This window comes from Hypomesus transpacificus, unplaced genomic scaffold (genome assembly GCF_021917145.1).
Source record: "Hypomesus transpacificus isolate Combined female unplaced genomic scaffold, fHypTra1 scaffold_218, whole genome shotgun sequence".
Taxonomy (NCBI): domain Eukaryota; kingdom Metazoa; phylum Chordata; class Actinopteri; order Osmeriformes; family Osmeridae; genus Hypomesus; species Hypomesus transpacificus.
Genome location: NW_025813755.1, coordinates 235,560 through 241,559, shown reverse-complemented (window position 1 = coordinate 241,559; position 6,000 = coordinate 235,560).

Below are 6,000 nucleotides of genomic sequence, written 5' to 3'. Positions count from 1 at the left end.
AAGTTTTGGACACCTGCTTTTAAAGCGATTCTTGTCAATCCAGCTCGGCCCCTCTTTTTGGTGATTTGCAATTTGGGGGCGGTGGAGGGGAAAGGGGGAGGGGCTGTTTGAGAGGGAGGGGAAGGGGACAAGTTGGATGATTGGATGAAGGAGGGATGTGTGTATATGGGGTTGTGTGTGGGTTTATTTGTGTACGTGTGCGAGTTGGTGCGCGGTTGTGTGGTTGTGTGTTTGTGTGTGCATGTCTGTGCATGTGTGTGTGTGTGTGTGTGTGTGTGTGTGTGTGTGTGTGTGTGTGTGTGTGTGTGTGTTTGTGCAAGCCAGGGCTGAAGTTTTGAAGGGGGAGCTTGGCTCTATGCCCAAGGCTCGGACAAAGAGGAGACGCTCTTTACATGCATAGCCAGACAGAGTAAACTGGCTAGCTTGGTTGCTAGTAAACACTGGCCCAAAAACCACCCAGGAAAAACACACAGGGAAAACACAAGCAGTGCTAGGCCTTTCCCTCATTCCTTCCTTCCAAATGATTTGAGCTTAAAGTTTAGTTAATATGAGAAATATATTGGGTTACATGCTCATGGGTCATTACAAATGACAAGCTGCATAGAGTTTATTGTGTTTGCTTTCAATATGGGCAGTGTGGCCACTGGTAAACGGAAGCTATCTCTCTGCAAACAGCCACAGGGTGAACAAACACACACAATTAATACAGCAGAACAACAGAGACAGGTGGGGAGAGGAGGAGAGGAGGAGAGGTTGTTAAGTTTAGCAAATATATTTTGGATGCATCGATGCACAGTGGAAAATGTGCAAATATCTTTCATATTTAAGTTAACAATTTAATCTGGGAATAACTCTTACTCTGTGTGGATGTATTTGTGTGTATGTGTCTGTGCATGCGTCTGTTTGTGTACGGTATAACATGAGCCGATCTGTCTGTTCTGTTTACATCCAGTGTAATCACTGAAACATACCACCACTTGAGGACACATCAGGCCTCCAAACCAGACTGTATCTCCTTCCATCAAAGAAAAGGACCAATCCCTCAGTCCCACCAAGCTTTGAGGGATGAGGAATTTCTTCACCCAGTTTTCTTTTTTTCAACATGTCTGTTATTTCTGAAAAGGAGGTGAGGTGGAGTCCTTTTTTTCTTTTCTTTTCTTCTCTTTCTTTGTTTTGTTTTTTATACCCCAAATCAGCTTAAAGCACCACTAAGATATTGTCCTTTAAAATGGCGGAGCCACTCCATCAATGAGGAACAATAGCATATTCTGACAGAAGTCTGAGGGTGTAACACCACCACTCTGTCAGCGCACCGCTCTCCATACAGACGCCACCGGTGACTGGTAAATGCCACTTTCAATCTTTCTCTACCCTCTTTCTCCCTCTCCTTTCCTCTTTCTGCTCCTTCTCTATTCTGCCTTCAATGGGTGTGTTAAGTATTGTGCGTCCTTTTGGGGGGCGGTGAGTCAGTCAGGATCATTAAAAGCAGGCCTTTCCTTTGGCCAGATCAAAATAATTAACTGGAAGGGTCACAAGCTAATGAAATGAAGCGAGGACCTGAATGGGGTGCCCTAAATGGCGCTCACTAATCCTCCCTTTACCTTGTTCTCAGGGAGGGAGCAAGGGCTCTACAGGGTACCTCTACTGATAAAGGGTTGTGTTGTACAGGGGGGGATGGAAGATGGTGTGTTTAGTGTGTGTGTGTGTGTGTGTGTGTGTGTGTGTGTGTGTGTGTGTGTGTGAGAGAGAGAGAGAGAGAGAGAGAGAGAGAGAGAGAGAGAGAGAGAGAGAGAGAGAGAGAGAGAGAGAGAGAGAGAGTGCCTGCATGTGTGCATGCATTTGTGTGTGTTGTTCCTCATACATCCCTCCAGTAGATAGCGATGCCATGTCTTAAAGGTGATCATTGGTGCTGTGATGGAGCAAGTAGTGATTTTTACACACCATATATATACATATATAATGTATACACATAAATATTGTGTGTATATATACACATATGTATATATATTGTATACTGTGTACTGCATACTATATACATGAACTGTATATGTACCATGTATTGTGTCTATGTACTATTCGTACATATATCACGTACCTGGATAGGTTTGGAGATGGATTGTTATCAGTTCTATTAGCTGTGGTGGGGGCGAATGAGGGCTCTGACCCAAGGCAAGCGTGAGAGAGAGTAATGAGCAGAACTGAGTCCCTCTGAACAGGCTCTTCTAGAGCATGTCTTCACCTGCTGAGGTAGGAGGGAGGAAGAGGGTTTGCATGTTTGCGCGAGAGAGAGAGAGAGAGAGAGAGAGAGAGAGAGAGAGAGAGAGAGAGAGAGAGAGAGAGAGAGAGAGAGAGAGAGAGAGAGAGAGAGAGAGAGAGACAGACAGAGACAGACAGACAGACAGACAGACAGACAGACAGACAGACAGACAGACAGACAGACAGACAGAGACAGACAGAGACAGAGATAGAGATAGAGATAGAGACAGAGACAGAGACAGAGACAGAGACAGAGACAGAGACAGAGACAGAGACAGAGTCAAGTCAAATTTATTTATAAAGCACATTTAAAAACTATTTATGTCGCCCGAAGTGCTGTACAGTCAAAACGTATAACAAGCTAGACATATTTATAGGCATGACAATAGACATGACAAACATAAACAAGAATTCCTACCCAATTCCAGTCTCAAATGCTAAAGAAAAAACATAGGTCTTAAGGTGGGATTTAAAATGATGCTACTAGTAGAGGACCTAATATATAAAGGTAGGCTGTTCCACAACTTTGGAACAGCAACAGTAAAGGCACAATCTCATTTCAACTTCAAACGTGACCGGGGAACGCACAGAAGCAGTTTGTTGGACGACCTAAGGGTCCTTGAGAGAGGGGGGGAGAAAGAGTTGAGAGAGCGAGAGATAATAAGGGAAAAGATGCTATCATGATGTGTCGTGGTGGACAGCGGGAGTAGAAAACACACATGGAAATAGCAACAGACACTATGCACATTACACACTAACAAATACACTCTCTCACACAAACACACACATGCCTATACACCAACAAACCGGGACACGAGTCTAAGTAAAGACAAGCACCTGATCTAAACAGTAGAGGGTGGAGGTATGGGGCATGGTGCTCTCTGTCTCTCTTACACACACACACACACACACAAGCCATGCACACGTAACTTAACACACACTGCGCAAGCCCACACAAGTACTCCTAGACAAAAAACAAAGAGGAGACAGTTATTGGGAGTCACCAATCCATGTTAGATAACTTACACTCCGAGTCAAAGAGCACACAACTGCATAGACACACACATACCTACACACACTTGCAGGTCAGGCCTGAGGCTATGGTTGATATATGAATTCCTGTCAGGATGACTGAAGGTCACCAGGGGTCAAAGATAATGGGAAAATTGTCAGAAAGAGAAAAGGGTAGATGCAAAACCGTTTACTGTGAACAAAGGAGGGAAGAGCATCATGCGTGTAGCCGATGTGTATCGGTGAAACTCACTCCTCAGGTATTTAACAGGCCACACGCGTCAAGGAATTGCTAGCTTTTCGTTGACGTTGTTGGTAGTGGTGGCGCTTGCGAAGTCAGAGGTGTTAAGTTCGAACCCAGTGCGGGACGATTTGCCCGATACTTCTAACGGAACTTGCGAGACCACGTCTGTTACATGTGCATCCAGTACAGTGCAGCGCAGTACAGTACAGTGGTCAGTGTCATTCTGGAGGAGACAACAAAACCAGATTGAATATGTACATGTACTTGTGAGCCTTACCCCCAGCCACAAGTCTGAGCCTCACTCCCACCCCCTGCCCTTCCCCAGCATCACTCTGTCCCGCCCTACCTCCCGTTCCCTGGCCCAGCCCCAACATCAGACTCAACCTCAGACCCAATTTCCAGCTCCAACCCCCTGCCATTCCCAGTCCTCTCAAGCCTTAGCCAGCCCCCCAAAACCCTCCCCAGCCTCAGCCCACGTCCACTCCAGGCCACAAGGCCTCAGAGCCATCATTACAGTCATTAGTCAGACATAAGCTCTGTATCACAGGAGTCCACCAACATTCAGTTTAACCCAGCACAATTAGCAGTTCCGTTGGAGTAGAATTACCCTGTAAATTGAGAACACCATGGACAAAGAGGCAGTAGAGCGGGGGGCTGAAAAAAAGAGGGGGAGTGAGGGGGGGAGAAGAAATAAGGGGGGACAGGGAGAGATTAAAATTGTTTGAATTGAGTCCACGCTCAGACCATTCATTTGGTATTCCGCTCAAATCAGAGCTTTTGTTCGGCCCGGCGCAAAGTAGTGTCAATCATCTCGACCCGGTTTTGTAGGACGGGGGAATTTATTATGAATTTGCTTCTACAAATAATGAGTACTACCCCCCACCTTCACTCACTCCTCCCCTTCTCCCCCAGACCTCCCCTCTCTCTCCACTCCCTCCATCACCCCAGCCCATATCAATGCTGGAGAGCAGGCAATAGGGAGTGAAGTTAGCAATCTCAGGGCCACTCGCACTCTGGACCCACATCAAAGTGACAGAGACGTCCAATCAGATTTGTCTTACAGGCATTACATGATGAATATGGTGCGGCCGCAGCACAAAAGCGCCTTTGTGTCCTCCCAGAGCAGAGACTATTCACAGCCCGCCACAGCCAGCCGGAGTGGAAGTAAATGGCCAAAAGGGCCCGGGCCCCAAAAAAAGGACCCAAACTTGTGCAGCACAATGGCCCATGCAAATGAGGGCCCCCACCTTACTCTTGCAACACTGCCCCCCCTCCCCACCCACCCCCACCCCCCACAGCCCCTCCCCTCCTCTATCCTCATGCTCCTGTGCTCTTCTGGTGGGTCGTCTGAAGTTTAGAGCCCCATTCACACACGCACAGTGAAGTGTCAGTTAAATGTGCTGAGCTGCGAGCATTCAAACTCCTTTTCTTTCCTCCTTCCTCCTTTTATGAAAAGAGAAAGATTTGGGGGGGGGGGGGTTCTCTCTTTTTTTGAAAGATAGAAGAAAAACATGAGTCCAATGACTGACTTTTTTGTCAGGGAGTGAGGGCAACAGGGGTGCGTCTATGGGAGCCCTCTGCCTGTGAGGAGGGCGGGCGGGCGGGTGGGTGGTGGTGGTGGTTGAGGAGGGGGGAGGGAGGTCCAGCACCTTGGACTGCCCTCCTGACATGAACTTGTATGAGGAAGAAAAGATTAAATGAAATCTGATGGGCTCCATTTGGCACACAGAAAGCCATTGTGTGTGTTTTGTGTTAAAGAGCCAGGTAGCCATTCCTTAGAAACACTTGAACAATGTAGACCAGCGGACTGATTGACCAGGCCTGTGAACACCCCTGTAGGAGTCCTCTGGCTCTTGCAGCTGGAGAGAATTAAATGTTTCTGATCGATTCTCTAGAGGGGGGAATTAAAATGGACTTTGCAGTTGGTAAAAGCTGCCTTCTATACAGCAAAACTTAGAAATGTAACCAAAAGAAATGGGCCAGTAAAAACCCTTCTGATTCAATTCAGTCAAACTGTGGAGTTTTTTGGACAATCTTGATCATACAGTCCTGATTCGACATCAGTTTGCCCTCTTCCAGATCTTAGTTTGCACGGTGGAACACAGACAACAGACCCAGTCCTGATCCAGGCGTTAAGGGCACAGGCCATGCTAGCTTTCCCCCGCTGACCTTGAGAACAGCGTATCTACAGACTCATTACTCTTGTACCCTGCTGCCCACTGCCCTCCCCAGGCATGTTTATCCAGACAGGAGCGTGTACAGACATGGCATCAACACATTACAAATGAGCTTGTCGCAGATTAATGCGTCCACTGTCTTCCTTTCAGGTCCCTCTGTGTCCGTATCCCAGTTTAAACATTAACGTGTCAGTGAGTGCCGGCCAAGGTTGTGCACCATCTCTCTCTGTGACTCTCTTCATCTCCCTCTCCTCTCTTTATTCAGCCCTATAGGCTGTCCACACATCCACGTTCTTTCCCCCCCCCCCTCTC